This window comes from Monodelphis domestica, chromosome 5 (genome assembly GCF_027887165.1).
Source record: "Monodelphis domestica isolate mMonDom1 chromosome 5, mMonDom1.pri, whole genome shotgun sequence".
Classification (NCBI taxonomy): domain Eukaryota; kingdom Metazoa; phylum Chordata; class Mammalia; order Didelphimorphia; family Didelphidae; genus Monodelphis; species Monodelphis domestica.
Window position 1 is genome coordinate 14,554,235 of NC_077231.1, and position 26,874 is coordinate 14,581,108.

A 26,874-nucleotide genomic window follows, 5' to 3' on the forward strand; every position below is an offset into this window, starting at 1 on the left:
AAAATTGAACTTTGGGTGTGGTTGATTGAACATTTATTTGTATGTATACTTTCATGCCAAAGGGGACTGCCCCCTAACTGGCTTTCTGTCAATGCGTCCAGCAATTATTGGTTTTGTTCTTTTTTTTCTCTTATCCTCAAATTATTGTAATCTTTCAATTGATTATGTTTTTATGATCCTTTGGGGAAGGGCTTCTTCCCAGAGGATCAAACGGGGGGAATGTAAAAATGGACTGGAATCCAGGACTTCAATCCCCACAAGCCTTTGCTCCACTTCCCCAAAATGCTTTGTAATCTCACGCAATTCTGAGGTGGGCTGAGATCGAGGAAGGATTTAAGCTGGTGGAAAAGGTGTTTGGGTCTCTTTTTTGGACTTCCATTTTGCGGCAGACGTGGCTCTTTCCATAATGTAGGTGAGGTCTTGTCTAGGCCTCTGGCCTAGGCACCTGTTTTTTCTTACTTGTATATTCTTAAATTCTCAACCTTTAATAAACCTCATGAAATATAATACTCCTAGCAGAGAGAAACTAATTTCTACCTGCCTCAGTCTCCCCTAAATTTTAATCTTTACAGACAGATGCACAAACGGACAGATCCACAGATGGTCATCTCCACAGAAAGACAGATCCACAGATGGTCAGATCCACAGATGGACTGATGCACAGACAGATATATCCACAGAGTTCAGATCCAAAGAGGGTCAGATTCACAGACTGACAAATTCACAGGGGATCAGATCCACAGATGGACAGATCTGTAAACGGTCAGATCCACAGACTGACAGATCCGCAGACTGTCAGAGCTGCAGATGGTCAGATCCACAGATGGACAGATCCTCAGAGGGTCAGATCCACAGAGGGTCAGATCCGCAATTAATTCAGATCAGGAAATTAATTAAGAGCCTTGTATCAATGGATGTTACAGGAGAATTTTGATAATCATTGAAAGAGGTAGTTCAAGTATGTTTAGAGATACATACAGTTGATTTTGATGGACTTATTTAGAACCTAAACCCATTCAGACTTGAATGGCCAAGAAAAAAAGGTTCCTAAACAAGTGGAGTCTCAGAGATCATTCACAGAACCTGTGTAGATAAAGGATAGAGTTTCTTAGATAGGAAAGAGGACATTTTCAGCAGCTAGAAGGAAAAGAAGAAACAATATTCTTCAGCCCTAGGAAGTTTTGACTTCTGGGAACTTTAAATCTAGTCTTCACCTAGAGGACAAAGCCAACAAAGAAAGACTGTCAGATGGAGACTGTGATCACTAACAGGTTTTTTTGTTACAGAATCATTGGCTTGGAAAGAATCTAATGGACAGATTACCTCTACAACATCCTAGATAAATGGCTGTTCAGCTCTAGCTTGTGAGTGCCTTGAATGCTGAGGAGCCATTAATATGTGTGTCGGTTCTAACTGTTAAGAAGTTCTTGTGTTTACCAAACTGAAGTCTGCCCCACATTTTCCCCACATTCATCCTAGCCAAGCAGAACAAGTCTCATTTCTTTCTCATAATTCCCCTTCAAATATTGGAATGCCCAGATAAAATTCTCCTAAGAATTCTCCAGGCTAAATATCCTGAGTTCCTTCCATTGATACTCATATGACCTGACTTGAATCACCTCGCCATTCTCTTCTTTCTGTCTCTTAGGGGTTGGTACCCAGGCTAATAGTGTGATGCCTCTTTGCTACTTCACACCAATATATGAAATGTCTGACCACCTAGAAATGTCCTTTACCCCATGGTACACTAGAAATATGTCCATTTGCTCTCCTGGGTAGTTCAATTCCAGTATTTCAGGAGTAAATGGAAATGTCTGTTTTCCCTTCTTCTATTCCCAAGGAGGTTTCTTAACCTAGTCAGGTAGATTAGAAAGTTTCTATATATATAATACATCTTTGCCACAGTCATAGGTCTTGCAATGGACACTTCGGACTGCAAGAAGGGATCTGCCTACTGATCATTGGAGGCTTTGGTGAGCTTGCCTTTCACCTTGAACTTGAATGGGTTGCTGGGAGGAGGATGCCATGATGGACAGTTTCGGGGGAAGCAGCATTCAATGATAATGGGAGCCATAATGGCATATGCGAGCATGAAGGAGAGTAATGGGCAGGAGCAGATGGGAGGTGGAGGTAATGCCAAGTTGGGACCTTTTTGGCTGATCAGGAGGACAAGACTATAATCCTCTCCCCCTCTCTTAAAGAATTTCGAAGAGGAAAACAATGAGATCTATGCATAATGAAGAAATTAAGTAGTCGTATGTCTGATGGATTTGTGAAGGTGTGAGTGAAGAGGAGGGGGAAAGAGTTGCTTTGTTGTTGGGTTGTGTCTGACTTTTCATGACCCCATTTGGGTTTTCTTGACAAAGATATTGGAAGGGCTTGCCATTGCCTTTTCCAGCTCATTTAAAGATGAGGAAACTGAGCAATATTCAAGTTTACAAAGTATCTAGGGCCAGTTTTGAACTCAGGAAGATGACTCTTTCTCACTCCAGGTCTGGCACTCTATCCATTGTGCCACCAAGCTGCCCTAAAGACTGGTTAGGAGACTATTATTTTAGGATGGGCAATGAGGGCCTGTATAGGTGACAAAAGTGGGAATATAGAGGAAGGGTCAGACACAAGAAATAGCAACTTTGTTGCAGCTATTAATAATGTGCTTTTAAGGATTTATGACTAGAGCAAGTTTGGAATTCAAACAAATGTTTTACACATGAAAAGTATGTGACAAATGCTTCTTAATTTTCTTGATAGATGTATCTTGATAGATGGAAAGCAGGAAGAGGGTTCATTCCCATGGTTGTATGAAGTGAAGATTCCCATCACTTTGACACAACTGACATTTATTAAATATCTCCTTTGTAGGGAGTGAGCAGTTTTATGGCTCAGTAAATAGAGGGCTTATCTTGAGATTTTGAGGGACTCTTCCCAGGAACAGATAGTTTTTACAAATTTAAGGCAAGACTTCCTGATTCTCAGGCCTCTTTGTTTTTCTGTTCTTGCTGCATCTTCCAGGTTAATAAGTACCTCTTTGTAAAAACTAATCTCTGTTATTAGTTAAATGGGACTGGAGCATTAATCATTTAAGGCCAATAGTTGTGGGGAACACACTGGAAAGGCAGCTTTTGCTGAATGTATTAGAGAATGGTACACCAAACACTCAGGATATGGAGGCTGAGATGGGACCAGCCTCACTTTTGGAAAGAGAGGCTAGAGTATTGCTTTTTTCCTTCTATCTCAGAAGGTCCACATCTTCTGACCACAGAGGGATGGATGGTGTTTTAGACCTTCAGATCCAGGATGTCTTGTTGGTGGTTATCTTCTCTCAGAAGTGGTGTACTGTCCAGGAAATATTTTCTGCTGGTCATCCTGCACAGACTTAGGACCTCAAAATCCTCAAATCCATGATGTATTTGCCAAGGCTGGAAACATCCATTTTTTCAGAATTGCTGGATCTGTTCTCAGGAAAAGAAACAGAGAAAAGTGATACAGGGATTTGAGGTTCTGATTCAAGCTTACCTGGGCTTAGCATGGTACCTGTGGGTAGGAGAGGAAAGGCGCACCGCACTGCCTCAAATCCAAGAGAGAATTGACAGATCTCCAAATTATACCACCAAAAATAGCGGTGACTGTGAAGTGTTCATATACCTCTTGAAGACCATTGAGGAAGTAGCTTTCCTGCCTCTGTCTTCAATGACCCACCTATCATTTGTTCCATTGAAAAAAGGACGGGCTTGATTGGAAGTTCTCCTACTACATATAGTAAACAAAATTAGTTATAATATAAATTTTTTTTCCTTTTGCTCCCAGAAGTGAGAGAGACTTAACCCCTTTGTTTAGAAATGGTAATTGTGTATTTAAAAGCCAGCTAACCAGGCTCTGGATAAATGGAATGAAATTCCTCTTGGGTCTAACTCTCTTCTGTTCACCAGGGGAGTTATTATACATTGGAGAACTGTCAAGCACAAATTGGTTTCTCTTTAAGTGATAGTCTAGCCACCTTACTTGGCTCTCCAGATATTCAATTACCCTCATATGGGTTCTTCGGTGCAATTATTAGCTAGTCCCTCACTAATGCATTAAAATGACAAATTTAACGATAGCCCTTAAATTACTGCAGTCTTTCTCCCTGAGGCTATTTTTTTTTGTGGTCTCTGCTCGGGAGATGCGAAGTTTTTTTTGTTAGTATTTGTTTTTATTTTTACTGCTGAAAGGCAAAGGCAGCCACATACTCATTTAGTCAGACCTCACTAGACGAGAGCAAGAAGCTAAGGATCCCACTCAGGGATTCCTGGGAGGAGGTGGCTCTTTGTTTTGTTTTAAGCTTTGGATGACCTCTCTGGGGAAATCCAGATGTACCGGAACCTTAGGTGGAGGGATGATGTGCGGTATTCTTTGGCTGTAGGACAATCAAAGCTCACCCTTGGGTACGTCCATTAAGACTAGGACCTGGCACCGAAGCAATTGTTGCTAGCACGTGGGATTTCGGTGGTTTAATTTCATTTTGGCTCTGGGTGCAAGGAAACGAAACCAAAAGACGTCCAAAACTTTGGGACAGTGGTCTCCAGGGGGACTACTTCTTTCCGCAGGAAAACCAACATTCTTTTTTTTTGTCATCTACACCCACTACTTCCAGGCGAAGTCTCGCCCGGTTTGGAATGTACAAAATGAGTTGACTCTCTCTGAGTGACTTTTCATAGACCCAATCAGCTGGGGCTTACGGGCAGTCAACTCCACCCCGTTTCCTGACTCTCTTTGGCTAGTGGAGGGCGGGGGAGGAGAGAAGGAGGCAGTGGGAGGAGGGAGGTACCTGGAACGGGGAGTGATGTCAGCTCCCAGCCTTCCCGGATTCCTGACATGGTGCGAGAGGGAGAGAGGTTGGCCAAACCCAGGCAGGAGAAGCCAAAGAATTAATACCTTGCAAACCTGTAGAGGACCAGAGCGCCGAGCTTATGACTCCCCAGGGGAAGTGAACGAGAACTTTGGGAACGCTGCTGGCGATTTTACACGCAGGTAAACTTGTTTGGGGGCACTTTAGGGGAAGGGAGGGAGGTAGCATGGTGGGTGTGTAGAGCGTGTGTTCCGCTGCTGGGCTCTGCAGCTGCCGCTCCTCCTCTTCCAGGGCTTGATTTCCTTCTCCAATTCCCTCCCTGTTTTTGAACGGGAACATTCACTTTGGGGAAGTTGGGGGTGGGGTGGGGAGAGTGGGAAGGGTGTAGTTTATCTATTGGCCTTCATTTTGGCTTTCTACATGGAAAATTCCCGAAGGTCTGAAAACGCGAGGGCTGCTCTTTCTGTCCTCTCTCTCTGCCTCCCCCCCCCCCCCAATCTTCCTTCCTTCCAGCACTCCCACCCACAGATCATTCCCACCCCAATCTAGGGAGGTGGTCGGGAAGGGGAGGAAAAAAATTTTATCTAGAGCTAGAGAAAAGAGTACCTCTAGGTCTTTTTTTTTTTTTCCCAGCCAGTTTATTTAGAAATTACTTTTCAAGGAAGAAATTTCCCCCCCTTGTTCTTCAGTATTTCCACTATGCATAGTGTAGAACACCAGACAGGATATGAGAAATTCAATTTAGGCGGTTGAATCATAGCCCTCTTGGGAACTTCATCAGCTAGTCCATGCTATGCTTCATTGGAAGGCACCTTTCTAAAACCTAGTGAAGAATTCTGTCTTCTCTGCTTCATTCCTCTTATTTTCTAAACCAGGATAACTTGCTGTTGCCAAGTTCTTCAGTCAGAAGGGATTTGCAGTGCCCACATTTGTTTGCTGTTCTCTAAGAAACCTTTGAATTAGAGTCTGCTTTCTGGTTTATTTCTGGAGTAGAGTGTCTCACTAATGTAGAGGGACTTGGAAGGGTACACTCTAACTACGTGATTATTGGGAACAAGGTTTTGGAACATGTAGGACCAGAACAAATGTCTCCTTTGAATAACATCATTTCTAGCTCCATGCTAGCTTAGTAGGAGACCAATCAAATGGAGAAGGAGAAAATATATTTTTGGAAGCAGAGTATAGACTTGGTTTTCCTACCTCTATAAGAAGAGATTTGTTTTTGTGAACTCTCTTCATCCAAGAAGCTGTGATTTGCAGTTGTGCCAGACATTTTAACCCAGAGGCTGAATCAGAGTCAACAGCAGCCAGCATTTGAGGTTTTTCCTTTAAAAAAAAAAAGAAGAAAAGTATGCAACGACGATCAAAAGTAGTTTCATTGTTCCTCAGAGCATGACTACTAGAAGCCAACTAGCAGAAAATTGTTATTGGTTTCATTGTGAGTAAAGCTGGTTCATAGACTTGGGCATCAGAAAGAAAGCAGCCTAGATTTTATGCAATGTAATCTCTAATGAACAAGTGTTGAGGCAGAAGGTACTCATAAACTATATTAATCAGAAAATGTAGGATTTTGTTTAGTTAAGTTGGTTTATGGAAGAACTGAGCAATTCTGCTGCCCAAGATGATTAAGATCAAATTTATATTATATATATATATATATGCCCTTCTGGGAAGAACAGAATAGACACATTTTTGAGGTGAGTGGAGTTAATATCACTCAAATGGTAGACAGTTGATAATGATATAACAAGAACCGAAAGCAATAGATGTTCCTGAAATTAAAAGCAAGCTTATCTATTGCATTTTTTAGTATCATACTTTCTTCTCCTAGAGAAGTGATGGAGAATTCTTCTGGAAGGTCCCATGTGCATTGAAACCATGGTCTACATTTTTGTACTGGGCAAAATGTAATCCTACATTCCTCATCCCCAGAATGCAGATAGAAAAAGTTAGTTATAGTGAACTTTTTCCAGGATGTGACAACATAAGCTGACTTTCAGTAAGTCGTCTTGGTGCACTCAAACCAGATTTATGCCTTCTGTTTAGGGGCATTACACTCCTCCAAAGAGATGTTACTTTTAATTTTAATTCATGCTTCCATTTCCTACTGGTTGCCTTTAGATTAGAATACTCTAATCTTTAGAATGCTCTCTTCTCTCTACTTTCTAGTTTCCCTTGGCTTCCTTCTTATCTCAGCTAGTCTCACCTTCTGCAAGAAGTCTATTTTCAGTCCTCTTGAATCTTAGTGTTTTTTTTCCTCCGAGATTACTTCCAGTTTATCCTGTATGTATTCTGTTTGTCTATGGTTATTTGCACGTTTTTCTTGATTAGACTGTGAGCTCCTTGAGAGCTGGAACTATTTTTTGCTTTTCTTTCTACCCCACCAACCCCAGTGTTTAGCAACGTTTGGCATTGATTCAGTGCCGGCTAGGCAGAGGCAGCTAGATGATGCAGTGACTCATTTCCTAGGATCAGGAAGACTTGATTTCAAATCCTGCCTTAGACACTTAACTAACTGTGTGACCCTAGGCAGTCACTTAAGCTCTGTTCCTCATCTCTAAAATGGGAATAAGAATAGCACCTACTTTCTGGTTGTTGTGAAGATCAAAAATTAGCACAGTGCTTAGAGCATAGTAAATGCTATATAAATGTTAGATATTAATTTTTTTAGCTGACTGACTGGAGTTGATCCTTGGGAGTCAGATCCCTTGAATTGGGCATCTCTGATGGAGCTACACAAACATACTCTGGAGGGTATTTGTGCTTTGAGCTGATCATGCAGCAATGCCTTATTGGTCCTCATTGTTCCCATTATCCACTTATCCCACAATTCTCCAAATTGTGACTGAACCAAGAACTATTCTCTTAGAAGTCTTAAAAGGAAATGTCAGCGTCTCTACTTCTTTCTCTTTTCCTCTTTTTTTGAACGTGTAGCTTTGAGACACTTAGCTTTTTCCAAGATACCCCTTTGCCCAAAGACTCACGCAAATTGGGATTCTAACCCCAAAGGAAAAGAACAGGCTTTTTCTGGCATTCTCTAACCCTTTTTTATAGAAGCGTTTTTCCAGGTAAAATCTTTTCTGTATTGGTCTATGAGAATGAATAAAGTATAGCTGTATTATTCTAAGCACAACCTCTTAGGTATTGAGTCAGAGCACCATGTTTCTCCCCATGGAGCCAGAACATGCATGCCCAGTTTCATGGGAGGTTCTCAGTTCCAGCAGGTCAAGAGAACTCTCCTAATCACCTCCTATTACACAAATAGCTTTTTAATTTTATATTTGTTTGGTCTCCCTGCATTGAGACTCTTCCCCACTCCAATCCATTCTTTACTCAGTTACCAAAATGATCTTAAAGTGCAATTCTTGAGGTGTTCTTCACTGTGAGGAGCTTCTATGGAATCCTGTAAAAGAAGGCCTTTTCTGGTTCCAAAGCTCTATTACTTTCCTTTGAGATTACCTCCAATTTTTGTATACACATCTTATTTACACATAATAGCCCCATTGGAATGTGAACTCCTTGAAGGCACTTACTCTTTTTACATTTCTTTGTAACCTCAGCATTTGGCACAGTGCCTGACTTGATGAAGGCTTGTTGACTGATTGACTGTACTTGTATGTAGTAGGTATTCCATAAATATTTTTTGAATTGAATTCATTTGAATAATCTGTCTTTTTGCATATCTACATGCAGCAAATACTGAATAGAAAAAGAGCAATGTATTATTTGTTGTATGATGCTTTTAAAAGACAAAACAAGTCTGTAAAATATGAAAGCTTTGGAGGAATCCATGATCTATGATCCTGACAAGGAGCGCCAGAATGAAGTGACTCAGAAATAGGCAGAAAGGGGGTATCCCAGTAATTGTTTTTGTACAGTGTTTAAAGGAGTCACATTATAGAGCTGTAAAAACTATCTGGATTAAATATCAAAGGAATATTTTACGATTATGATTATGGTGGTATGTGGTATAGGTAGCATTTGGGTCAGAGTATTGTTATAATTAAAATAGTGGAAGACATAAACTGTAATAGTTAAAATGGTTGATGTTGTAAACTGTAGTGAGTTAAAATGGTGGAAGATATAAATTGTGATAGATATAAGAGAGGGTGAGTAAATTGTGACAGCAGAAAATGTTTCACTACAGTGTCTTGGTTTTTAAATCAAATATAAGGTGGTCGCCAGGGAATATATTCCCAAATTATGAATATGCCCAAGTCAACTGGGTTTTTTAGAGAATTTAATTAATAATACAATGAGGAATTAAAGAAAGAGCGAAGGAGAGAGAAAAGGAATTAATGAGAAAAGAATAGGTCGGCCCAGGGCAGGCCTGACCAACTCAGGCCTAAGCCTTAAGATCGCCACAAGATTTGTCTTAAGCAAGGATGTCTGGGGAACAGAGTCTCCCCAGAGGGAGTTCCAGCCAGAGTCAGCCTCCCAAGGGGCTTCTTCTCAAGAGATCTTCCAAGGATCTATCTTCAAGGATCCAAGGATCTCCAAGCCTCTCCAAGCCTCCAAGGATCCCTTGCTCAAGAGAGTCCTTTTCTTATATAGGAGGTTTTTCCCTATGTCACCTCCCCTACATTCTTCCATCTACCAATCACCGTAGATGTTTTCTAAAAGACAGCCCATCTGAATTCCTGCTAAGTCGACTAACCTCCTCAGTATGTCTGAACCAGAGAGAATGCTGCTGAGTCGACTAATCTCATTAAGAGAAAACTTGCCTGACCCTTTTAGGTACCTAGCATCCCATTGTATCAATTCTAAAAAACAGGCATGGCTCAAAGAACTCCTTGCCTTATTATAAGCATGGGTCCAAGTACTTTCAGTGTTTAGCAAGGACTTTTCTCCTCTAAAGCAGTCTTAAGCACGGGTGGAGTAGAGGTCCTCCCATTTCTGATCCTGGCAAGTTCTCACATCAAAATGGAGAATGTTTCCAGTAGGGAATTTGTTCCAATGGAGGATTCCTCAATGTGGAAATTTTTAACATTCACAAGTCTGAGAAATTTCAAGATTTACAGTATGTCTTCAAATACTGGCTGTCACTTGCTAGCTGTGTGACTTTGTGTGAGTAACATAACCTGTCTCAACTTCAGTTTCTTTTTAAAAAGCGATGGTTGGACTAGATAGTTGTGATCTGAACTGTTCTGGAGATTACACATTTTGGGGAAGCCAGAGACAAATGTGTGTGGGGAGAGGTTAGATGATGAGAAGCCTGAATAAGTAGGAAAAGCATACCAGATGTCTTCAAGCCTTGGAAGGTCTGTTGGATGGGTAGTTGTTGGGCTTCTTCTGTTTAGCCCCAAAAGACAGACCTCTGGGTACAAATTTCCGAAGATCCAGTAGATTAAATAGATTAAAATCAATTAATTAACATTTATTAAGCACCTTTTATGCCAAGCACTTTGCTAAGCTCTGGGGATACAAAAAGAGGGAAAAGACAGGAATTTACATTTTTATAGGGGAGACTTCATTCAAACAAATATATACAGAGCAAATTAAATATTCCATAAATAGGAAATAATTACTAAAGGGAAGACACTGAAATTAAGAGGGATTAGGGAAATCTTTCCATAGAAGATAGGATTTTAGTTGGAATTGAAAGTTTTACAGATTTATAGAGATCAGTAGTTAGGGGAGGTGGCAGAACTTTCCAAACTTGGGGGTCATCCAGAGTTGACAAATGAAGTGTCTTGATCAGCAACCTCTGCTAAGGAAGGCTCCCAAGCCAATGCCGAAAATCATTTTGATCAATGAGTTAGCCAGTATTTGTTAAACAAGCAGCTAGGTGGCACAATGTTCTAGCTAGATTTGGAGTCAGGAAGACTTACCTTCCTGGCTTCAAATCTAGCTTCAGACACTTACTAGCTGTATATTGGGCAAGTCATTTGAGCCCATTTACTTCAGTTTCCTCATCTGTAAAATGAGCTGGAGAAGGCAATGGCTTTCCATTCCAATATCTTTGCTAAGGAAGTCCCAAATGAATTCCCAAAGAGTCAGACAGAACTTAAATAACTGAAGAGCAACATTAAACACTTGCCTTGGGTCAGGGTTATGCCTGTAAGGGTTATTATGGTCATCTAAATGCAAAAGTGAACTAGTACCTGTTCTTGGGTTTCTCACATTGCACTGGGGCCAGGTACAACCTATTCTCAGATAAATAAATGTGGAGCATAGACCGAAGAAATCCAGTGTTTTAGGATTGTGGTGGAAACAACTGGGAGAAATCAAGAAAAGCCCCATGAAAGAGGTGACTTCTAAAATGTGGAAGGGAGAACATTCCATTGCAGGAATCAGGCACAAAGGCACAGAGATAGGGGTGGAATGTATTGTACATCTTACAGCACAAAGGTGAGTTGAGTTGGAATTCAGAGCATACATGTCAAGGAATATGAAGTAAAAGTGAAACTATCTCACACATGTCACCATTTACAGACTCAGAACTGGAAGACTGGTCCCCAAGCTTGCTACGCCTTCAAAGCTGTTTTTGTCTTTTGCTTACTACTTTATGTTCAATCATATGAATTTTAAAGCAAGATTCCTTACTAGGTAACTGCTGCTTTGATTTTTGAGTCACTTCATTAAATAATAACAAAAGTTTAGGTTCTTCATTACTACCCTGTGGGATAATAGTTGTGTTGTTTAGACGTTTCCTACTCTTTGGGTCCCTTTTTTTGGATTTTCTTGGCAGAGATCCTGGAGAGGTTTGCAATTTCCTTTTCTAGTTCATTTTACAGATGAGGAAATTAAGACAGTTTAAGTGACTAGCCCAGGGTCACACAGCTCATAATAATAGAAGAGCAAGCATTATTATGTCCTTTCTACCGATGAGGAAACAATCTCAGAAAAGTGATGTCAGGCATGGCAGTTACAGGCCACAGTGGACAGAGCACTGGACATGGACTTAGACAAATCCTGCCTCAGACACTTACTGGTTATATGGCCCAGGATAGCCTTTGTGTGCCTCAGTTTTCTCAACTGTAAAATGGGGATAACCATAGTATCCACTTCCCAAGGTTATTGTGAGGTTCAAATGGAAATATCTGTAAAGTGCTTGGCAAACATTATTATTGTTAGTGTTACTGTTTGCTAGTAGGTGGCAGGGCTGGAATTTGACCCTAGAGTTTCTGATTCTAACAGGGTGGTTCTTCCCAAATATATAACTTGGATGAAAGTCTATGTATTTATTAAATCTTTTTTATTTATTAAATACATACCATGTACAAAGTGTTGTAGAAAGTGCTGTGGAAGATATGTATTCCCCACCCAAATGCCCAAGACTTTATTTAATCACATGCTTTCTGTTCAGAAGTGAAACTGATTTGATCCAAATTTATTATCTCAGTTTGGTCATAGACAACAGTCACAACAAGGAGAGCTGTTGCCTCTGCCAGATGGAGAACTGGAGAAATTTAGAATAACATTGAGGTAAAGCCTCACTCATGTCTTATTTCACAAGTCTGAGATATACGAAAATAACCCACTTTATTCCTGTTTGTGTCTAAACACAGAATCCAGAGTCATTTGGAAAGGAAAACCTTCAAGTAATAATATCAAGGGAATGTACTTGCAGAAGGTTTTTGTATTGTATTAGATGTTTTGTCATAAAGTGGCTCAATGGATAGAGAACCATGCTCAGAGACTAGGTTCAAATCTGGTACTTCCTAGCTGAGTGACCCTGGGCAAAGTCACTTAACCCCTTAATCCCTAGCCCTTCTGCCTTAGAACCATTGATTCCAAGAGGGAAGGGAAGGGTTTAAAAAGGGCAAACAAAATAGTCATATTGGTCCTAAAAAAAGAAGTATTTTGAATTGGGGAATCAATTGTAAGGATATATTTTAGGAAACCATGATTTTTGTGTTTTGTCCTTTGACTGAACAGCTGGAGCTGGTACCTTTAGCCAGGCTGTGTGTTGTTTTGGGAACTGAGTGGAACAGAGTGTCTGTTGTCATATCAGCTTTTTATTTTTGCTAAAGTTTGGCTAGTTCCATTAATAAATCAGTCATCACACTGGAATAGAAACTGCTTTTTGGAGAACTGATAATTTTGCTCTGGGTATATATATGGTTCTACACATTGGCAACTATTCATGTCATTTGTTTTTCTGGATGTTCAGTGTACTTACAAATTCTGCTAAAAGCTCAGTGGGTTGTATTTTAAAAATTAAATTAAATTTCTTTGAATGCAAAAAGTCTGTTTTCCTTCTTTCTCACTTTTGGCCATTTGGAAGAGAAAAAGGAAAACAAACCCCTTTTAAGCAAATATGCATAGTTAAACAAAATTAATTCCTTCATTGGTCATGTCCAAAAAATGACTCATTCTCCAACTGAGTCCATCACCTCTCTGTTGGTAGATGGGAAGCATTCTTCATCACTGGTCCTTTGGAATTATGGTTTTATTGACTTTCTTTAAAGGAAGCTTTTCCCAGCCCCTCTTAATTTTAGTGTCTTCCCTCTCAATTATTTTCTATTGATCTTGTAAGTAGTTTGTACACATTTGCTTATTATCACATTATATTGTGATCTCTTTAAGGCTATTCTGTCTTTTGCTTTTTTGTATACTTATGGCTTAGCCTGGCAAGTGGAGGTGCTTAATACATATTCATTAGCTAACTGGTTGGTTGGTCATTGCATTCAAAGTTGTTTATTTTTACTGTATGTTGTCATAAATTGTCCTGGTTCTCCTCATATTCCTCTGTATCATTTCATACACATATTTCTAGGTTTCTCTGAAATCACCCCTTTTGTTATTTCAGTGGGGTTGTAGTTCTTGTCAGAGGATATGATGATACCACTACTGAGTAAGTTAAATATTCATAAAACCCAACAAAAATACTACTTCACAAAATATCATTCTTTCTTTATTGTTCTCTGTAAACTCCATATATTAATTGATATTTAAGTTTGAGCAAGATACTAAGGTCCAGAACTGACCGTGGCATTCCCATGCACAAAGCCTTTTGATGGCTCCATATGGCATCTGGAAATTATGATTCTTCACAATCTGGTTTGAACCATATTTCTTGCCATCCCCTATGTTACATACATTTTGGCAACATTTAGGATATTAGCTGTTCCTGAATTCAGCATTCCATTTGCCACCTCCCACCATTTATTCTCTTGGAGTATCCACAGAATCACAAAATCACAGAATTTGAATTGGAAGAGAATTCAGTGGCCATCTATTTATCCTAATCCATTAATGAAAGGATTTCACCCTGTAACCTACCTGATGAGTAGCCATTCAGCCTCTATTTGAAGACTTCAAAGAACCTCTCAACACTGCCCATTCTGCTTTTGGTCTTTGAGCTGAAATTTGCCTCTTTGCAACTTGTGATGTTATTACCGGCTCTGAAGAAGTCTAATTAATCTTCCATATGAGAATCTTTCAAATACTTGAAAAGAGTTATTATATTTCCCTTGAGTCTTCTCTTTTTCATTCCTAGTTCCTGATCTTCATAAATAAAACATAGGCTCAAGGCCTTTCACTAGCTTACTTACCTTTATCCGGACAATCCAGTTTATCAATGCCTTTCAAAAAAAATAATGCTGAGAATTGAACACAGTACTCCAGATGAAGCCTGATAAAATACTGCAAGTGGAGGGACTCCTTATTCTTGATAGCTTTACTACTCTAATCTAGCTCCAAATCAAAATTTAAAAAAATCAAAACTTCTTTGACTGTCACATCCAACTGTTGAATCAGTTAGACTATATTTAAAGCATTTCCCTCATCTGCAAGTTGAGTAATGCTATCAGAAAAGAAAAGGAGGTTAGTTTAGCATGACCTGTTTTGATGAAATGGTACTGAATTTTGTTTTGTTGGGTTTTTAAATGATTTTTTAAATTAAAATAACATCAATAAAACTGAATAAAAATAAAAGCAAAAATAAATACTAATATAACTGGCATCAGAACTATTTATACTAAAATATTTCTTAACAAACTAATAACAATAAACTTAATTTTCTAATCTTTGTTATTTTTGTACACTTATACAGATAACATTGTAGATATACATAGTCACAAGTGATATTATTTATGCTTTCCTGGTTCTGCTGTATTTACTTTTCATTATTCTAATTTTTCATTTTCATATGTTTGTCTTCCTTGTCATTTATAATGATATGGCACAATCTTTCCAATCATTACCGAAATATTAGGTATATGTCAGGTTGTTTTTTACTATTGGTACTAAAACAGTTACAGATATTTTGTATTCCCTTAAATTATGCCGTTAGGGCATTTCCTGAGTAATGGGATCAGTTGGTAAAAGAGTATGATTTTAGTCTTCTAATTCTTATTACATACTATCCTTATCTCTCAAAGAAACATCCCCTATAACAAAGTAAAAAAGGATAAAAGAAGTTAAATTATTAAGTTTTACATGATATGCAAGGTTCTACATCCCTGGATCCCCACATATGCAAGTGAAGAAGGGAAGTATTTTTTCATCTTTTCTTTGGGACCATATTTGGTCATCATTATTTTATAATATTGTTTTCATGGCTTTATGGTGGTAGTTCTTTACACTGTGTGGAGTCATTGTATGTATTATTTTCCTGGTTCTAGTAACTTCCCTTTGTATCAATTCATTTAAGTCTTTCCCATGCTTTTCTGTTTTCATCATGTTTGTCATTTCTTATAGCACAATAATATTCCATTATACTTGTTCCAAAATATGTTTATTTCTCAATTGATGACTATCTATTGCATTTCTAGTTCTTTGTCACCACAGAATGTTGATGCATATAAATCCTTTATTTATGTCAGTGACCTCCTTGAGGTGTGGAATTTCTGGGTCAAAAGATATGGACATCTTATTTATTTATGTGAGTAATTCTGAATTTTTTTCTGGAATTGCTGTTCCAAGGTGGAACATTGCAACTCCATGGACAATATAGCAATATGCCTATTTTGCTAAAATTTTTCAAAAATAGATTCTTCCCATCCTTTGTCATTATGAGTATGAGATGAAACCACAGAATTGTTTGATTTGCATTTCTTTCATAATATTCTTTCATATGTTAATGATTTGCTGTTATTTCAGAACTGTACTTTCCCCCCATATTCTTTGATCACTTAATTATTGGGGAATTCCTACTACTTTTCTGCGTATCTTTTTTTTCATTTTATTTTAAAAACCCTTACCTTCCGTCTTCAGAGTCAATACTGTGTATTGGCTCCAAGGCCGAAGAGTGGTAAGGGCTAGGCAATGGGGGTCAAGTGACTTGCCCAGGATCACACAGCTGGGAAGTGTCTGAGGCCAGATTTGAACCTAGGACCTCCCGTCTCTAGGCCTGGCTCTCAATCCACTGAGCTACCCAGCTTCTCCCTCTGTGTATCTTTGATATCAAACCTTTATCAGAAATATTTGGTACAAAATTCCCCTGAATTACTATTTCATTTGTTATTCAGGATATTTTAATTTTTGTACAAAAGCTTTTAAATATATAAAATAAAAAATAATCTATTATCTCTCCTTTGGTTAAGAATTCACCCTCTTCTCATAGCTATGAAAGATAGATGGTTTGCATCTCTATCTTCTGCCTTGGAGTCAATTTTAAATATTGGTTCCAAGGAAGAAGAGTGGTAAGGGCTAGGCAATTGGGGTCAAGTCACTTGCCCAGGGTCACATAAGCCATGAAGTATATGAGACCAATTACATCTCTTGTAATTTTAATGGTATGATCTTTAAAGATTTAGGTCATTGATTCATTTTGATTTTGTATTTCTGCCACACTGCTTTCCACTTTTCCCAAAAGTTCCTATCAAATAAGGCATTCTTTCCTAAATGATATTTTTTGAGTTGAACACTGAGTTATTGAGTTCAGTTACTTCTGATTCTTCCTTATCAAGTCTGTTGAATGATCCACTTTTTCTAATTTTCAACATAATAGTTTTGATAGTTGCTGTTTTATATTATTGTTTGAAATCTGGAAGTGTTATTTTGCCTTCATTCCTGTTATTTTTTCATTATTTCCCTTACTGAATCTTTGTAATCACTACTTCCCTTTCTAGATTTTTACCCACCTTCAGAATCCTTTTCTTTCTTCACAGTTCAGCCCCAGTGAATTTTCTCTAATTGGTAGTTCCCTTTTTTACTAAAATCTCTCTCTCTCTCTCTCTCTCTCTCTCTCTCTCTCTCTCTCTCTCTCTCTCTCTCTCTCTCTCCCTCTCCTTCCCACTCCCCCTCCTATATAATTTATCTATTTAAGCTTCCTATAGGATGCAAAATTGTTTATGGACAAAGGCTCTTTGTGTTTGCATACCCCTTAGCACTCATAATGGGCATAAGCTGCATAATTTTGGTTTTACCTGTGATTTATCATCTATATAGGAAGCTAGTAGAGAAAGGAAGCTATTTCTATATATAATAGATCTGGAGGGTTGTAAATAGTCCATAATTTGTAGTTAATACAGTTGTCTATGGCACTAGGAAGTTGCAGGGGGTCACTGGTTGGTGGGTCTGGCTGTCTCCCTTTCCACAATCTTGTTCCTGTCAATGATGGTTGCAGGGTTATTACTGGAAAGAGGGTTAATCAGCTGGGGACACTGCCCTTCCCAAGGCTCTGGGTTTCAAGGTTCTGGACTACCTCCACTGGGATCTGAGGGGAGGTGGTGGTGGTTGCCTCTTTTCTCCCACAGGGTGACTTGCTACTTTGCTCCACTGGCTTGGCTTTGAGGTCTTCATGACTTAGCGAGTTTTCTATTCACTATCTCATGTTGTTACCAATAAATGTTTGAGTTGAGTTGATAACTTCCACCAAGATTTACGTTAGTGTTTTTAGAGAAGCGACTGACCTGACTTTTCTTAGTTTGTAAACAATAAGAAAGAAATTGGGCAAGAGCATTTCAAGAAAAAGTGAACAACATGATTTTTGTAATCCTGGAAAAATACTCTAAATTAATCAATTAAATAAAATAAAAAAAAGAAAAATAAACAGAGACCTTCCATTGATTTTAAATGCACATAAGTGATCTGTGGTAATGTGCAATGGTATTTAGGAAAGGGAAAGATTGTATGCTAAAAGGGTAACATTTGCCTTCCCTGTTGTGACAAGGGAATCACTTTAAAGACTGATATATATTAATTTAAGGTCGCCAAGGAATTCAGCTATGTAATTCCTAAATGAAAAACTCAAGTCAGCAGTCAGCCTTTTTTGGAGTTTAATTACAATAGGAGCAAGAAAGGAATTAGAGATAGAGAGAGAGAAAAAGGGAGAGAAGGGAATAGGGCTTAAATACCCCTTCTGTTTAGGCTGGGCCAAAAGGCCCAAGCCCTTAGATAGCTGGGGCAAAGAAAAGAGATCAGTCCCTATCACTCACGTGACCAAAATGGAGAAACAGTCTCAGAGGCCCCCACCTTCAGCTTCCTTCAGCGCAAGCTTCTCCGAGTCCACCGCAATCATCCCGACCAAACTCCTCCACCACCCTCAAGTCTCCAGACCCTCCTATCTTTAAGGAAACCATCCAAGTTCCTCCTCTCAGTTCTCCCATCTACCAATCACTGTTCATCAATTTCCCTGTGCCAATGGAGGCTCTAGCTTAACCCAGGACCGCCCAGAGGTTTCTGGCTTTTGCACATGTCTGTTGAAGGTCATATTTTCAAATGATTAAATCTTTGATCTAGGCTGCAGCCCTTACTCAATCCTGTTAGGACTGAATAGGGTGGAGATTTATTCCAAGTATCTCCATTGTATCAATTCTAAAATCAATCATGATTCAAAGAAATTCCTGTTCTATGCTTAAGCATAGGTCAAAGTCCTTTCCATTGTTCAGCAAAAGGTTTCTGTCCTAAAGTAATCTGAAAAAGGGAAGAGAAGGAACCTCCCATGCCAATGGGGTTCCCATTCCAATAGACTATCAGTAAGAAATTTTCCAAGTATGAAATATCCCAATGGTGAAATTTCCAACATTTATAAGTCTAAGGAATTTTGAGGTTTACACTGTGAAGGCAGACCAGGTGTATTTCTTTGAGCCTTAGTTATACATTTCCTTAGAGACTGCATGACTCACATTTTTGACATGCACATGCATGTTTTCATTGGCAAGGATGCTAACTGTAGAATGGCAAGATTATATCCATGTTCTCTGTGGATTTATCTATAGCTGCTCACTCCAAAATGTCTGATGTTGATAGAATTGTGCAAGTTCTAATCAAAACAAAGTTATCCCTTTTGGCAATTTTCTGAATGAGAACTTGGCCATGCTCTGCTCTTTCTTATCAATGGTAGGAGACTCAGATGGTCCCTCCTGCCCTCATCTGCATTAGCAGGGAGAAGTGAGTCCACTGGAACCTTGGCTTGCCTCCGGAATCTGAAACTGACCAAAACTAAGGCCATTATTTCCATTTGAATGGATGTAAATCCAATTAATTCGTTCTAGACACCCCTAAATACCTAGCCCAAAGACATTTCAGAGAGAATAAATATATTATTTCATACTAAAAATAATAAGAAATGAATCCAAAATGGACCATCAGGATGTACTACTGGGCTGCCTGCCTCCCACCTTTTGGCTGTCCTCAGCAGCAAGGACTCCCTAACTCCCAGGACCTGAAGAAGATCCTAGACAGCCTGGGCATAGAGGCAGATGAAGAGACCGCAAGTTCAGCACAGAAACACTGGAAAGCGATGCAGTTGTTTGACTTGGGGGTAGAGTGTGTGTGGGGTCGATGCTCCCACCAAGAAACAATGCTGCACTGCTTGGGTTGCTCTTTGTTTTTGCAAAATTAGCATCAAGATCGTGTGAGCAAAGGGAGGAAATCTGAGGCAACCAGTGAAAACCAGGACAAATTTTTCGAAAACCAAAAGCAATGATAACTGATGTCAATGAAAACCCAGATATCACTATATATAGGAGAGACTGTAAGGAGAGTGGAAGGAAACACTTTTAAGGATTCTGCAAGTCTGCGAGTATAATCTGTGTGAAGTCACCTACATAGCAAATATTTTTCTTTGCATCAGCTCCTTGAAAACGGTTGGAAATGATTCCTTTCTCCCAAAGTGACTGTAAAATTTTTTTAAATGCCTCAAATTTGGAATTTAGGATCTTTAATCTCAATTGTTCCAATATTTCCATCCTATGGCTTCTCCCTATCCTTAATAACTTGTAGTCACAAAATGTATATTGACCACATTTACCCCCACTTATGTAAAGGTCTATGATTCCTTTTTATTTGAGCTAGGATGAAATTAAACCTCTCCCAAAGAAAGAAAATTTAGTTAGAGAGCCCCAAAGTAAAGCTGGTTCATTCAAATCTATTTTTCTAGTCTTTGGTTTGCTATTACCACTAAATTGCATTAATTCAAGACTCTACAGCTTATCTTTTTTATCTTCTTTTGCACCATCTCCTCCAGGACTCTTCTATGCCCCAACTTCAATTTGAGAAAAGTTGGTCTTCTTCTACCAAAAATGAATACAAGTTGTCTACATTTTGCTTGTTTCTCATGTATATATCTTGTCTCTTTAGCTAGATCTGGAGAACAGGGGACAGACTCTTAAAATATGGTATACCTAGCAGACTGCCTTGTACATAGTAGCTGATAATGAAGTCTTTGGACATATCTCTTCCAGCTAGTATCTGCTTTGGAGTGAACCTTCCCAAGCCACAGCAACAATGCCTGACCAGGTAACTCAAGGGATAACTTTGAATCTTCCAACCACCCCTCTTCCTCAAATGACCTCCAGTCTTCACAAATAGTCTGCCTGGATTCTTTTCTCAAAGGTTCACTGGTGAGAGCAGAATATTCCTCATTCCTCACTGCCTGTTCCAGATTATCTGTCTTCTTTGGAGGTTTCCACTGTCCAAGTTTATCCCTCAATACAGAATCTGTTGATCATTCTCCACTGACCTTTGGGATTTTCATTCTTTTTCCCAGTGAATCTAATTTTACCCAGTGTCTAGTCTTCTTCTGTACAGATGTTGATTGATGTTCCCTGAAATGGCTGCTGAATTCTCCAGTCTATTAAATTCTAAAGCTCTTAACATCAATACCACCTCAGTTGCAGGTAGATACTAATCATTTGGAGCAATCTTTCATAGCATTATTAATAATTTATAATTCTTTTGAGAATTGTTTGTTTATTTGTATCTTTTGACCCCTTATCCATGGAGAATAGTTTTAAGAATTGGAGACTTGTCTTAGTTTCATATATATATATATGTATATATATACACATACACACAGATATATGTGTATATATATATATGATATTAGCCATTAGGTTGTGTCCTAAAAGTTGATCTGCAGGTTTGGGACTCACATTTTCTGCAAAGAAACATTATTATACTTATTTACTTTTTTATTGGCCACCTATCTATGTAAAGCACTATGTTATCAATGGTGGTTAGGGGCTTAGATTTATTCAGACAAGTTATTTAATCTACTTAGAAGTTCATTAACACATTTTATTTAACAAGCATTTATTTTCTGTCTCCTTTTTTTACCCATCCTCAATTTAGAAGACAAACAAAACCATCATAATTCTATGCATAATCAAGAAAAAGAAATTTCCACATTATCAATGTCTGAAACTATGTCTACTTAGAAGTTCAGATCTGGTTTCAGCTAGATAGTATCTGAGATTCTGTTAAGTTTTTCCAGAATTCATTATTAATAATCACATTCTCATCTTAATTCTTAAGATATTTTCCTTAAGCCTTGTAATATTTTTTTGTAATATATATTTCTTTTTTTTTTAACCTATACCTTCTGGTCCTAGGCATCAGTTTCAAGATAATAAGGGCTAGGCAATTGGGGTTAAGTGACTTGTCCAGGGTCATATAGCTAGGAAGTATATGAGGCCAGACCTGAAACCAGGACCTCCCATCTCCAGGCCTGGCTCTCTATCCACTGAGCAACATAGCTGTTCTGTAATATATATATTTCTTAAACCTCATAATGTTAATATATTACTTTATGTGTATGTTTTACTTCCCTAACTAGACTGTAAGTTCCTTTAGGGAAGTCTCATAAACTCTTTGTATCACCATATAATAGGTATTCATTAAATGGTTGAAGATCCTGCTACCATTAGATACTTAGCTTTTGGGATAAAAATATCTGCAGAGTTTTGGTGTTAATGCCATTCATGTTACCCTTAGGTGAAAAAGTTTAGGTTTAGGATTTCATCCCTTGTTTAAGGGTCACTGGCACTAGATTTTGATGTCTCTTTATGTTTGGAGGTGAGCCAGTTCCTTAGAAAAAAAAGAGCAAACTCTGGCAATAATAGCAGCTAACATAATGTACTAGCACTGTGTTAAGTATTTCAGATATTTTCTTTTTTGATACTCACAATTACCCTAGAACGGTGTTGGCAAAGATGTGCCCCGGAGGCATGGAGGCACAGAGGGGGCTGCACTATTTCCCCTCTCCACCATGCTTGAGGCTGCTCTCTGGAGTAATGCGAGGTGTTCACAGGTGGCTGGAAAGTGCAGTTTGGGCACATGATCTCTAAAAGTTTCACCAATGCTGCCCTAGAAGGAGTTCTTATTATCTTCATTTTATAGATGGGGAAAATAAGGCTAGAAAGGATTAAATGACTTGACCAGTGACACTCAAGTGGTGAAGACAGGATTTGAATTTAGTTCAGGAGCAGCATACTCTATCCCCTGCGCCACCATACTGTCAGCAGGTCCTACCAAATTTGAAAAGCTTCAAATAGAGGCTGAACAACAGATAGGATCAGGCAATTTAAAAACCAGCTTCATGATCTTTCAAAAAGCTGAACTTTTTTGGCCAAGGCCATTTATGAAGACCTAATAAAATGAAGTGAAGTTGTGATCTGCACCAAGTGAATTGGCACTACTAGAGAAATCTGTACTCCTGGAAGTGCATAAATAAGTCAGATAATGACTACCCAACTAACTAGCTTTACAGGAGAGTGTTTGTGTTGCACTGTGTCCTAGCATGAGCTGGCATTAACTTAGCAAAGCTGGAAAAACAGTCCTTACTTTTTAGGGTGTTATTATAATAAACTTCCTGCTTGCTTAAGCAATTTGTTCTGTAGAGATAACTTTATTTGTGTACTTGTGTGTGCATGTATATGAGAGAGAGGGAGACAGAAACAGACAGAGGAGAGGGAGGGAGAGAGGAGAGAAGAGAAACAGGCAGAGGGAGAAGATAGAGAGACAGATAGAGGATGGTGGGAGACAGACAGATAGGAAGGGGAGGAAGAGAGAGAGAAACTGAAACAAACAGAGGGAGAGATAGAGACAAGACTAAAGAGAGAGTCAGAGAGACAGAGAAAGGGAGAAGAGAGAGAGAGAGGGAGAGATAGAGACAGATAGAGGATGGGAGAGAGAGAGAGAGAGAGAGAGAGAGAGAGAGAGAGAGAGAGAGAGAGAGAGATTCTTTTGATGAGTGTTTAGGGAGGAACTTTTCAAAATATATCCCTATAAAGGAGGGCCATCTAAAGCTGATATATCTTTGCAAGTCCTGGATGCCTTGTTGTCCTGTTATCCAGCTTATTCATTCCTTTCCATGGTTTTCCTTTTAGTGGTGTCATTAGATTTTATTTTTATTTTATTTTTTTTAATTTTATAGTATTTTATTTGATCATTTCCATGCATTTTTCATTAAAGACAAAGATCATTTTCTTTTCCTCCCTCCCACCCCCCGTGGCCGACGTGTGATTCCACTGGTATCATATGTGTTCTTGACTTGAACCCATTGCCATGTTGTTAGTATTTGCATCAGAGTGTTCGCTCCGAGTCTTTCCTCTGTCATGTCCCCTCAGCCATTGTAGTCAGGCAGTTGCTTTTCCTCGGTGTTTCTATTCCCTCAGTTTGTCCTCTGCTTTTGGATAGTGTTTTTTTCTCCTTGATCCCTGCAGATTGTGCAGGGACATTACACCACCACTAGTCATTAGATTTTATTGACTTGTCCTCAGACTTATAGCTTCTCCAATCTTCTTTTCCTTTGAAATGAGCTCATTCCTGTTTTCATTCTCCCATAGGTGAGGGAGGTAGCTCTGCATTGAGCCAATAGTGCTTGAAAACAGTGACCCAGAGCAATGCTGGTAGGCCAGGTGGGTGGGGATGCCTATAAAGGAGGCTCCCAGCAGAATGTTTACCCAGAGCTTTTAGCTACCAAAACACTCCACAATTATCCACCTGACTTGTCACTCAAGGGAAAAGTGGAACTGCTTGATGGTGCTGTCTTTGTGGTTGGCATGTCAAGTAGAAGAGTTTATTGCTTTTCTGAAAAGCTCTGAATCTCTCTGGAATGGCATTGAAATAATAACAGAAATAATAACTGGCATTTGTATAAGATTTTATTTGCAAAAGTCCCTGACTCAGATTATCTCTTTTGATTGTCCCAGCGACCTTGTTGCTTACAAGTGTTACAGCTGGCTGGTATTATTTCCATATGTGGTCCAGTCCAGACCTGTGATTTCATCAATGTAGGGGACTCTCCATAAGGAAACGCCCTCTACCTATGGAGATTGCAGCTGTTTTGCAAGAGTCTGCAGGATCATGCTGCTGGTATGTCTCAGAGGCAGATCTTCTTGATTCTGAGTCTTAGCTTTATATTTACTATGCTGTGCTGCCTCATTTTACAGATAGGAAGCTGAGGGAGATAAAGTGACTTGTCCAAGCTAACACAGCCAGTAAGTGCAGGAGGTGGGATTGAAATCCAGGTTTTCTAGACTAAATCTTAATTCTCAACCCCTCCTTCCCTCATGACACATAGCTGTGGCCAAAATAAATTGATAACTTAGCCCCAGGGCTAAACCCTGCAAGCCAGAAGCTGAGACAGAATCCGCAAGGAGCTTGCAGAATTCTAGCCCTCAGTCAAAAAAAAAAGGCTGGGAAAATGAACAAGCAACATCCAAAACCTGACCCTCAAAAATTTCTATGGGCAAAGAACAGAACCAACAGGGGACAGATTCAAGCAACCACATATAAAACTTCAAAAAAAGACCTGGAATTGGTCATATGTTCTGGAAGAACTCAAAAAGGAATTTAAAAATCAAATAAGACAGGTTGAAGAAAAATGGGAAAAAGAAATGAAAGTAATGCAAAACAAAAATAACATCTTAGGAAGCAAAAACTAGTCAACTGGAAAAAGAGGCACAAAATCCAACAAAGACAAAAGTGTCCAGAAAAAAAAAAACAAATAAAATCAGCTTTTTCTTATGTTCCTTTATTGGGGAAGCCAGGAGAATTTCCCTTTTATTTCAGATAACTATTAAATTGTCTAAAAGTTTGCCTCTGCAAAACATTTCTGTGCTTTGCTTTGTTATTTGCCAAGATAATTGCGTCCACTGTACTGTCATCTACCAACTCTAGGAATTTCCTGATAAATCTCTGCCACAATGCAATCTTCTCAGACCAAATGAAACCATGTTTTCTTTGTATATAAAATCAGAAAAGAACATAATCAGGAAAGAAAATACATACTTTAAAAAAAAAAAGCTCTTACCTTCCATCTTAGAATCAGTACTGAGTATCAATTCTAAGGCAAAAGAGCAGTAAGTGCTAGGCAGTTGGGAGTTAAGTGACTTGTCCAGGGTCACACAGCTAAGAAATATCCACCTACCTACCTCTATACATACATTTCTTCACACACATTTGACATTTTTGTTATTACTTTATGTAGTTACTATTTGTCTGTGTAGTTAGAAGCACGGCTTACTAACTGATTTCTGAAATGCTTAATGGAAAAGAATGAGAAAATAAGCTCCCAAGTTGATTGCAAGGTTATTAGCCGGATGAAAGGCAGGTTAGCTTTGGCTTGTCTTTCTTGAATAACCACATAAGAAACCCAAATATTGTTTGGTTTATTCTTGTTGCAACATCCCATCCCACATAGGAGCTTTCATGTTTTTGAATATCTATAGTGTGTCTATTTTGAGGTGTTCCCTCAAAGCCAAGAGGTGCCACATATTTTCCAGATTAAAATCTTGCCACTGTTGACTGTTTTATTTGGTAGGAGGACTGAATAAGCTAATGTATCTAAGAGCATCTTGTGACAAAAAAAATTAATGTTACTAATTACATGTTTGGAGCTACTTTCAGAATTTGATTTTCTGGGGACTTCTTTTCATTTTTTTATTTAAAGCCAGAAATTATAATAGTTTTATTTTAAATAAGTTTTAGAAAATTTAAGCAGTAAATTAATTTTGTAGGTTTGGCTACAAATGGTAATTTTAGACCTGGAATGTTTTTTAGGTATGAAGAAAAAAGGACAGGGAAATTTGTTTTATGGCTTATTATTTTCACATGAGGCTCTGCAAAGTGCTTCAAACTCAGCATACCTAAAAGCAAATTCACCTTTTGCTCCACCTCCCAATCTATCACTCTTTTTTAAACTCATATTTCTATCTTCTTGATGGTGTCACAGGCTGAGAAGCTTGGACTCCTCTTTGACTCTCTCATTTCCTTCATCCTTCCCGTCCATTTATGTTTTATCATTTTTTTTATGGCAACTACTGCTGCTACTACTACTAGTAACAATCTCTGTTTTCTTCTTTCTCCAATCCATCCCTTTTACAAACATTTTCTAAAGCCCTGCTTTAATTAAATCACTGTTCAAAAATCTTCAGGGGTTCTCCATTACCTGTTGGATAAAGCATGAATTCCTAATCCTCACACTTAAGGCATTCTGGAACCTTTTCAGATTTATTTATTTTATTGCTCCTAATTTACTTTCCATTCTTTGTTCTTTGCCTTCTGGGCAGTTGGTAGGGCTGTCTAAAATTCTGAATAAAAAAATAGTTCTGGAAATCAGCTTTCTGAAATCCCAATAAATAATAAATCCAATGTAGCTTTCTCTTAACTCCTGGTCAAAAGAGGAATATTTTGGCAGGTGGTAAAGCAGGTGTGGTAAAGTAACACTGAAGTGTCTTTACTCAGAAAATTGGTTTGCAAGGTGGAAATGATCAGAAATAGTCTGCCAGTTCTTGAATTTATCATCAGTAGGGCAGCCCGTGTTGATCACTACAGCTAAATGATGTGAGCCCCAGCTTTTTGAAACAAAGCTGGGAGAGTAAAAATAGAATAAGTTTTATGAAGCATTTTTAATACTGTTGGCTGGA

At 38.6% G+C, this 26,874-nt stretch overlaps 1 protein-coding gene across 10 annotated transcripts in view; it reads left to right on the forward strand.

Annotated features, from left to right (window-relative positions):
* The first annotated feature begins 4,759 nt into the window (after positions 1-4,759).
* The window catches only part of PPFIBP1 (PPFIA binding protein 1), a 238,084-nt gene continuing 215,969 nt past the window's right edge, over positions 4,760-26,874 (forward strand). For 9 of the 10 annotated variants that reach the window (XM_001363771.4, XM_016425613.2, XM_056797652.1 and 6 more), the window contains exon 1: positions 4,760-5,010. The gene's annotated coding sequence lies outside the window, so the exon portion shown is untranslated. Of the gene's footprint in view, positions 5,011-11,263; positions 11,378-26,874 lie in introns of all 10 variants that reach the window. The other variant, XM_056797642.1, reaches the window with a different exon arrangement.